A 10,468-nucleotide genomic window follows, 5' to 3' on the forward strand; every position below is an offset into this window, starting at 1 on the left:
TAGGGAGGCTGCCTGGAGCAGTGAACCATGGCCAGTGGGAGCCGCGCTCGGCTGAACCTGCAGACGCAGCAGGTAAACAAACCAGCCTGGCCCACCAGGGGCTTTTCCTAAACAAGTGGTGTCCCAAGTTTGAGAAACACTGGTCTAGACCATCCCTGACAGGTGTTTGTCTAACCTGCTCTTAAACATCTTCCATGATGGAGATTCCACAACCTCCCTAGGCAATTTATTCCAGTGCTTAACCACCCTGACAGTTTTTCCTAATGTCCACCCTAAACCTCACTTGCTGCAATTTAAGCCTATTGCTTCTTGTCCTATCCTCAGAGGTTAAGAAGAACAATTCTTCTCCCTCCTCCTTGTAGAAACTTTTTATGTACTTGAAAACCGTTATCATGTCCCCTCTCAGTCTCCTCTTTTCCAGACTAAACAAACCTGATTTTTTCAATCTTCCCTCTTAGGTCATGTTTTTTAGACCTTTAATCATTTTGTTGCTTTTCTCTGGACTTTCTCCAATTTGTCCACATCTTTCCTGAAATGTGGCACCCAGAACTGGACACAATACTCCCATTAAGGCCTAATCAGCATAGAGTAGAGCAGGAGAATTACTTCTCATGTCTGCTTACAACACTCCTGCTAATACATTCCAGAATGATATTTGCTTTTTTTGCAATAGTGTTATACTGTAGACTCATATTTAGCTTGTGAATCATTGGGAAGCACTTTTCAATACCAACACCCTCTTCTCCAAACTTCTACCTCCCCAAGCCTGCAGCATTTCCCTGTGGCAATATTGCCAAAGGGATTTAGACACCTAAAGATGCAGATGGGTACCTTGGGCCACATTTTGAAAGCTCCTAGTGGGAGTTCAATGGGAAGTAGGCAACTAGACACTTTTGAAAATCCAATTAAGTGGCTGGACACCTCTAAAAATGAGGCCCCCAGCTCCCATTGAAATCAAAGGCTCCTGTCCTGCAGGGTGATGCCCTGGGCGTTGCTACCTGATCATTTGACCTCAGGGTCACAGCACTGCTCGCTAAACATTTGGCCTGCCCACTGCTGGGCCGTGAAGATGGAGGGGCAGCTGGGCTAAACCTGAACGGTGCTGTGAAAAAATGATAAAAGGTGGAAAGAATTTCATGCAGCTCTACCTATCTGTGTCTTTAGACACATCTCTGTCTATATACCTTTGAAAATCTGGTGCTTGGTGTACGAAAGTCCCTGCATGGGGCATGACTAGGAATGGAACCCATGACCTCTGGATATAAAACCATGGGCTGCTAACTCTTTAGCTCTAGAAGCAGATGTATGGGACATAGGCTAAAGTGGACAACCTCTGTCCAGTCATACAGTCATAGATGATTAGGGTTGGAAGAGACTTCAGGAAGTCATCTAGTCCAACGCACTGCTCAAAGCAGGACCAACACTAACTAAATCATCCCAGCCAGGGCTTTGGAAAGCTGAGCCTTAAAAATGTCCAAGGATGGAGATTCCACCACCTTCCTAGATAACCCATTCCAGTGCTTCACCACCCTCCTAGTGAAATAGTGTTTCCTAATATCCAATCTAGACCTCCCCCACTTGAGACCATTGCTTCTTGTTGTGTCATTTGCCACTACTGAGAACAGCCGAGCTCCATCTTCTTTGGAACACCCCTTCAGGTAGTTGCAGGCTGCTATCAAATCCTCCCCCTTCACTCTTCTCTTCTGCAGACTAAATAATCCCAGTTCCCTCAGCCTCTTCTCATAAATCATGTGCCCCAGGCCCCTAATAATTTTTGTTGCCCTCCACTGGACTCTCTCCAATTTGTCCACATCCCTTCTGTAGCAGGGGGCCCAAAACTGGACGCAATACTCCAGCTGTGGCCTCACCAATGTGAAATAGAGGGGAATAATCACTTCCCTCCATCTGCTGGCAATGCCCCTACTTATACAGCCCAAAAAGCCGTTAGCCTTCTTGGCAACAAGGGCACACTGCTGACTCATATCCAGCTTCTCGCCTACTGTAATTCCCAGGTCCTTTTCTGCAGAACTGCTGCTTAGCCATTCGGTCCCCAGCCTGTAGCAGTGCATGGGATTCTTCCATCCTAAGTGCAGGTCTCTGCACTTGTCCTTGTTGAACCTCATCAGATTTCTTTTATACCAATCCTCCAATTTGTCTAGGTCACTCTAGACCCTATCCTTACCCTCCAGTGTATCTACCTCTCCGCATAGCTTAGTATCATCCTTGAACTTGCTAAGGATGCAATCCATCCCATCATCCAGATAATTAATGAAGATGTTGAACAAAACTGGCCACTAGAAAGTGCCAGTCACCTTATTATACTGTGCCTTACGGCAAGATGGAGATATGCTATTATGAAAGAGTCAAGGCAACAAGAAGATACTGTCATGGCAAGGGTGTTTCAGCTCTGAGAAATGACTGAAAAATTCCATCATGGGCTATGAAAGCCAAGTTAGTTTCCTTCCGGCTCATACATCATCACCCGTGATACTATTTCTGTGTTTGGAAATTCATAGCCATTCTGCTGCTGATGCGATCCCCCTCCACGTCTGGCCTGCAAGGCTTCTTCGCTGGGGGTGTCTTTCTGTGCTGGGCCTGCTGCCCAGGGTCCCCCTCACTCTCCCCAGCTGCTCACTGCAGCTGGCTCTGGATGGCTCCAGCCCCAGCTCCAGCCCAAGCTCCACTCTGTCTCAGCTCCAGCTCCACTCTGCCTCAGTACGGCTGCTGTTGCTGCTCTGCCTCCAGCTCCCTGGGCTCCTTCTCTGGCCCCCCTGGCTCTGGTTGCTGCAGCTCTGCTCCCAGCACAGGGTCTGCTCTGTGGGCTCCTTCTGTAACTCTGCTCCCAGCTCTGACCTACTCCCTGGGCTGCTTTTCTGGCCCCTCTGGTTGACATGGCTCTGTTCCCCCGCACAGCTCGGGCCCCCTGCTCTCTCCTTAGCTTGACCTCACTCTGTCTGAGACAAGCATTTCCAGCTCACACAGAGGACAGGACCCCTTGGTCTCCTGAGTCCCTGATTAGCCTGCCCGCCCTGTCATTCAGGCTGACCTGGAGCTTTGGCCTCTCCCCATTGCCCATGGGGACTGTCAGTCTCAGGGTCCTGATTTCTCATTGACCCCTCCCCTTTCCTTTAGTACTGGGAGCTTGTCAACCAAAACACCCCACTGAGTTTTAGTAAGGGGGCAACAGTCCCCTTACACATACATACCCATCTCTCTGTCTAGCTAGCTATCCGCAACACTGGTCCAGTAATGCTGGAACAGTTTTTGTACTGGGGGTGCTGAGCTGCACCCCTCTTACCCTGTCCATGCCCCTCACCGGCCCTTAGAGCTGGGGCTGGGAGCAGGGTAAGGCAGAGGAGGCTGGGGCCACAGCTAGGGGCGGGTGCGGAGCCCCAAGCGTGGGGTTGGCAGCCGGGCAGGACCCCTGGGGCTGGTAGCGGAGCCCCAAAACGTGGGGCCAGTGGTTGGGACCCCACATGTGGGCCAATGGCCAGGACCCTGGGGCTGGCAGCCGAGCCTCCGGGGCCAACAGTGGAGCCCCTGGGGCCGGCAGCTGAGCTGGATCACGGGCCGCAGCGGACCCCCGGGCAGCAGCGAGGCCGGTGACTGGGATCCCGTGCAGCAGGGGCCAGTGGCCAGGACCCAGGGCACAGGGCCGGCGGCCGGGATGCCAGGCACAAAACCTGAGGGTGCTGCAGTACCCCCCGGACCCTTACTTCCCACACCTATGCACTGGTCTGCGGAATGGAAGCACAAGGAATCCCAGTATTAATCTGCCAAGTTGAAAATTGTCCACTTATCCCATTCTTTGTTTCTTGCCTCTTAAGGTACTTTTGATCCATGACAGAATTGTACCCTTCACACCATGATGACTTAGTCTCCTTCAAATTAAATATAATGTGCATTAGCCGCCATCTTCATAAAGAAAAAATCCACAAAACAAAATTAATATGTCCCCTAAAAGTGATATCAGTATATAATCCAAAATTTCTATTTATTTCTTATTTTGTAAAGTACCAATATTCACATAATGTAGGATTCCCTCTCTACTTCTTCCCTTTTGTAAGATTGCAATTTATTTTAAATGTTACAACAATAGAAAGAACATAAGAACGGCCATACTGAGTCAGACCAAAGGTCCATCTAGGCCAATATCCTGTCTTATGTTAGTGGCCAATGCCAGGGGCCCCAGAAGGAATGAACAGAACAGGTAATCACCCAAGTGAACCATTGCCTGTCACCCATTCCCAGCTTCTGGCAAACAGAGGCTAGGGACACCATTTATAAGACATTTTCCATGCTAGTTTATGCTCCCAATACTTCTGTTAGTCTTAAAGGTGCCACAGGACCCTCTGTTGCTTTTACAGATTCAGACTAAGATGGCTACCCCTCTGATATATTACAGTGTGTGTGTGTGTTGATCATCTAGTCCAACACCCTACTCAAAGCAGGACCAACCCCAACTAAATCATCCCAGCCAGGGCTTTGTCAAGCTGGGCCTTAAAAACCTCCATGGATAGAAATTCCATCCCCTCCCTAGGTAACTCGTTCCAGTGCTTCACCATCCTCCTACTGAAACAGTTTTTCCTAACATCCAACCTAGACCTCCAAGCTGCTACTCTGCTGGTTCAGAATGTAATGACCAATACTTATTTATTTATTTATAAATTAATTTTGTAGTAGTGGTCATAAATTTGAGTTTAACTTCATGTACCAAAAGATGGCTATCCAAAGTTTGTAAACCTTTGAAAAACCTTAAAACACACACAAAAAAATAATTCACATAAAAATGCCATTCCTCTTCAGTTTGTTTTTAATACGTAGTTTTCTGTATTTCGTAACAATTTGAAAAATTCATAAAACAGAGATTTTTATTTTAGTTTGGCATACTCCTGTTTTGAAATTCAGTGCTATGGATGGGGAATTGTGAGTCAGTTATCCTGTATTTTTTTTAATTAATTGTATTTTTTTAGGTGCACCCCTAAAAATCAACATTTCAAATTAAATCTAAAAATTTTTACGCTCCACTAAATATGTGGGCTGTAAATTTCTGCAATAGTGATAGGGCCAGATTTTCAAAAAAGCTCAGGGCCAGATTTTTAAAGGTATTTAGTCAGCTAAAGATGTAGATAAATGTCTAACTCCTATTGATTTCAATGGGTGTTAGGTGCTTTATTGCTCTTTGAAAATCCCTCTATGTGTCTAAGTAACTTTTAAAATATGGCCATTGGCCCTTAGCTCCCACTTAGGCATCTACACGAAGTGATCAAATTTTCAAAAGTGTTTAACCTCCAGCAGGTCCCCTCTCCTGCCCCTTCTTAGCAACAGGAGATGCTGGAATCTGTTTCTCGGCCTTGGAGAATCTAGACAAATCATTTAGATAACTACATGGGATCTGGGCTCATTTGAGCACCTGACCAGCAGTGATCTTCAGATTGGAACCGGCCAGAAATGTTTTCATGAAAGATTTTTTCATTAGAAAATAGCAATGCATCAAAACCAGAATGTTTTGCTGGAAATAGTTGGTTTCAATGAATTGCCCAACTAAAATAATTCTGGAGGAAAATGAAAAACAAATAAAGATTTTTTTGTTTAGAAATTTAAGCAAATTATACTAAAATATAAAATTAAAACAGTCAAAAACGGAAATGACACGTATTGAAATTATCGAAATGAAACATTTTGATGGACCTGAACAGCAGTTCAGGGGGATTTTCAGTCTGTGAACATTTATGAGATTTTGACTTTTCATCCTGATTTGGAACGGGAAAACATTTTGAAATCTCAAAAAATTTCACAGTATAGGAAAACTGTTTCCCACTCAGCTCTGCTTCAGGTGTAAGTCATGAGCCCTACTGGCTTCAACTAGAAACAGGGGTGCTCAGAATCCACACAAAAAAAGGCTTTGAAGTGGCTCAGGTTTGTCATTGACTTATCTAAATTCAAGTCTAAGTCCCCCTCTCTAGCCATTGGAACAAAGATCCTTGTTTGAAGGTTCACTGGCAGTACATTTTTCTCCTTTTCATCTTGTGAATATGAAACTAACGTCTATACGTGTTTACAGCAGCAGGTTCCTATTGTCCCACAATCTGCCAAAGAAACTGACAGAAGCAAATCTGAGCTCTGATTTCTCCTCTTGCTGATGGTGTAATCCCTACAAGTGGTTGGAAAATTTCTGATAGAACGTTTCTCCATTGGAAAATTTTGTTTTATCAAAATCTAAATGTTTTGTTGGAATGCCGTTAATTTCCACATCACTGTGTTTCAGAAAAGAAAGAAACAAGATATGCAGAATTATAGAATATCAGGCTTGGAAGGAACATCAGGAAGTCATCTAGTCCAACCCCCTGCTTGAAGCAGGACCAGTCCTGAACTCTTTTTTTTTTTTTTTTTTTTTGCCTCAGAACTGTAAATGGCCTTCTCAAGGATTAAACTCCCAACCATGGGTTTAGCAGGCCAACACTCAAACCACTGAGCTATGCCTGCCCCATGTAGATGATGTTTTGATATTATTGGAACAAAAGGTTGTTATTTTTTATTTTGAAACAACTTTACAGTTCATAGAATCATAGAATATCAGGGTTGGAAGGGACCTTAGGAGGTCATCTAGTCCAACCCCCTGCTCAAAGCAGGACCAATCCCCAACTAAGTTAAAACCAGAAACAAAATCTTTGGATTTAATCGGATTGAAATGTTTTCACTGATCCAAAATGAAAGGTTCTTTTTCAGAATTTCATTTCAAGGGAAATTTAAAAAAAAATGTTTCCATCCTAAACAAATTTTGAAATGTTGAAATTTCCCATGGAGTGGGAATTTCTAGTTTCAACCTCTAATAGCCCCCCTGGCTTTGATTGATGAATTTCTGATTCACACCAGGGCAAGTGAGAGGACAGTCAGATCTGGACATTTGGATGCATTTAAAAAAATAAACCTTATATTTTCAAAGATGAAAATCTGCAAGCAGGTGTCTGGGGAATATTTTCCTGGTTAAAACCTCGATTATTTCACAGTCATTTAGCAATCCAAAATGTGGATCTCTTTGTGTTTAGCTCCTGAAACACCTGGCAGCTTCCAGGATTCTACTGTCAGGTACAGCTCTGAGTCCCTGGGATAATCTAATGATCAATTAGGCCCTGGGTCTGCAGTGGGGTCTGGTACCATGGAACCTTGCAATCATGCAGAACTGTATTCATTGTGTCTCTGCCCAAGGGCAGGGGTCCTTGTTAGGGGATCTGCTGAGAGGACTGGGGTCTGCCACTCCTGGAAACAATGGAGCAGGTAACACTGGAGGGCTGTGCGTGCTAAAGCAGGAGAATTCCCTCTTCAGCTCTCATGGGAAAGCAGACCCACAGTAAGGGGTTCAGGGTAGGCAGGCTGGGAAGAAGGGGTTCAGAGGAACTGAATGAATCACTGTGCCATGGAATGAAGGGATCAGGGAACCTATGACTGATGGACAGAAAAAGGAAAGAGAAAAACAGCCTTGCTGATTATAAGAGGGAAAAGAGCTGCGGGAACCCTGAATAAATAGACAGAACAATGCTTTAGCCCACATCCTCAGCTGATGTGAATAGTCCTATTAACTGTACCAGCTGGGGATCTGGTCCCAGTGGAGCTGTGCCTGATTCACACCCGCTGGGGATCTGAACAGTTGACTGCTATGGCTGATTTACCCAGCTGGGGATCTGGCCCATTATTCCCACGTGTGCAAATTTTTCTCCATATCGCTGGATGATCTGATTTGTGTTTCAGTTTCTTGGTTCCAAACACTGACATTATTCAGTTAGGGCCAGATATTTAAAAGGAGTTAGGTGCCTAGTGGTATTTTCAAATGCATCCAGGTGTCTGACACTCAATGGGTTTTAGGTGCCTAGATGTTTTGAAAATCCTACTAGATGCCTAAATAACTTTAAAAATCTGACCCTTGGTGCATTTCTGGTCAGTTTTTTCTCTGCCGCGAACATACTGTCATCACTTACACTAGTGCAGAGGGAGTGGGAAATGCTGCTGGATCCCAATACAGGCACTCTGAGATGGGTTTAATGTGCACATATGGCATCAAACCACACAGAATCAGGTACCACCTCTTCAAAAGGAAAACAACAGGTAGACCAGGTGTAAAACAGAATGAAACTCACTTGCAATCCATGTGCCCATTGCACATAAAGTGCAGCGTATCCCTCCCTCCTGTCTGGGTCACAAATGCAAGAATAAATATATGAAATCTTCCATCTCCTAATTAATCCACAAAAAAAGGTAACTGACAGAAAGCAGGATGAAGTGTGTCTCTGATTCCTTTGGGAGCCAATCCCTGATGTTACCCCGGCTTAACAACCCAATACTCATTATAGGTCAGAAATTTATTAACATTTTACTTTCCACACAGCTGACACCACTACATAAAGTTCAACAAGTCATCTGAGTTTACATGATTTTATTTATTGATGTATGTTTAAATGATGTGACTTTAGCTGCATTATAGGTCTGGCAATAGCAACACTGGTAGTAGGCTGTTTAACACTTCCCACTCCAACTCCTGTTTGCAATTGCTTAGAAATGTGCCAAAATTCTCCTAGTTTGCCTCTGCTTTGGCTCCATTTTTCAGCTGTTTCCAAGAAGCAGGGTGGTGACAAATGGGTGGAAATTTGCCGCCTTTGACAATGACCAGGGACCAACATTTGAACAGCTCTAATACTTCAAAGGATTCAAATAGGAAATTGTAATGTGAGGTGGTCTAGAACTCAAAGGTGGCCAGAAAAGTGTGTCTTGATTTGGCTGAGTTCTAAGCAATGGAAAATCACCGTTTATAATAGCTCAACCGATTTCATTCAACATTTGTCACTTACTGTCCTTAACATTCCAGCTGGGGTTTGTCAGAGGAAGCTAGGAGAGTAAAATACGCTCGATGCTTTGAAAATATCAACTCCCAACCATGCTCCTAGGCCAGTGATACCCAAACTGTGGGGCATGTGTGGAGGAATGTTTGGGGGTTGTGGTGGTGCCCAGGCCAGCCCCATGAGAGGTGGGGAGGGAGCAGCCCCCAACTCTGCTACGGCCCTACCTCCAACTGTGGCCCTGGCTCCTGACCCTGTGCCCGGCTCCGCCCCCTACCTTGGACCCAAACCGCAGCCCCACCCTGGCCATGGCCCCAGTTGCCAGCCCTTACCACGACCCAGCCATGGCTCCACTTCCACACCCATCCAAATCCCCATCCCTGGCCCCAGACCTGCCCCCACCTGCAGTCCCAGCCTCAGCCCTATCACCCCTATCCACGCTCCACCCCCCCAGGAGTTACAGCCCTTGCTCCTGGGGGGGGGGGTGTGTCTGGACAGGAGTCAGGGGAAAAGTCCCCTGAAAAGTTTGGGGACCTCTGACCTTCCTGCATTGTTCTGAAGTAGACACATGGTAATCTGTTTTGTCTTCTGGGTACAGTTCTATCCTTTCCCTCACCAGATTACTCTCTGGCCTAGGGGAAGGTGCACTGGATTGGGAGCCAGGAGGCTATTCTCACTCCTCTGAATGACTGCTATTAGGAAATCTGTGCGCTCCAAACCCCTTATTAGTGAGCAAGACCTCAGACCTCTGTCCCAGAAGAGCGACAAGTATCAGCCATTCCATTTCACAGGTGACATTTTACGGAAGTGAATGGAACCACACTGATTTACAGCATGTGGCGATCTGCTCCAGAGGACCCCAGAATGGACAGTGACTGGTATGGAGATCTGTAGTGGATGGAGATGAGGAGACCTTGCTAGAGCTGACTGAAAATTTCCCGACAGACCTGACGTGTTCCCTGGGAACAGGTGAATTCTGTAACAGCATTTGATGTAACCAGCCCGGGAAGCAGACCGGCTAACCTGCCCACCATTCAGCCAGCCTAGCAATTGGAAGGCCAGTTGCCAGGTGACCAGGACTGCACAGGTCCCAGGCAGCCTGCTGGTCACTCAGCGTTACTGGCTCCGCTGCAGCCCACTTGCTGGGCAGACATTCCCCAACTCCCTGGGCAGCCGTCACCTCAACTCCTTGAACAACCAACACCTCAGCAGCTAGCTCACTGGACAGGCAGCTTCCCATCTCCCTGGGAAGCCCAGAAAGTCAAGCGGCCCCATGAGCCTGTGAACAATTTTCAAGGTTTCACTTTTTGTCCCCGGGTTGTCAACTTGGGATGAAAATTTGTTCCAACACCCATAGGAAGGAAATTCTGTTTTCCAGGCAGCTCTATGTCCCGCCCTAGTTCATTGCAGAAGCTGGAAAGTGTGTAGCTAATGGTGCACAGGCCTAACGGAAGAGAAGGGATGATCTAGTGGCCTCAGGCCAAGAAAAATTGGCTTCTAGTCCTGGTTCTGTTACAGATTTCTGAAGCAATGTTTTGAGAGTCACTTCCGTCAGGACTTTTGTGATCAGCCACCAACTTGATAGGTCTGCAGCATGATTTTCAGAAGTGTTGAGTGCTCACAACAGCAGCAGAGGT

Source organism: Trachemys scripta, chromosome 12, assembly GCF_013100865.1.
Source record: "Trachemys scripta elegans isolate TJP31775 chromosome 12, CAS_Tse_1.0, whole genome shotgun sequence".
NCBI classification, from domain to species: domain Eukaryota; kingdom Metazoa; phylum Chordata; order Testudines; family Emydidae; genus Trachemys; species Trachemys scripta.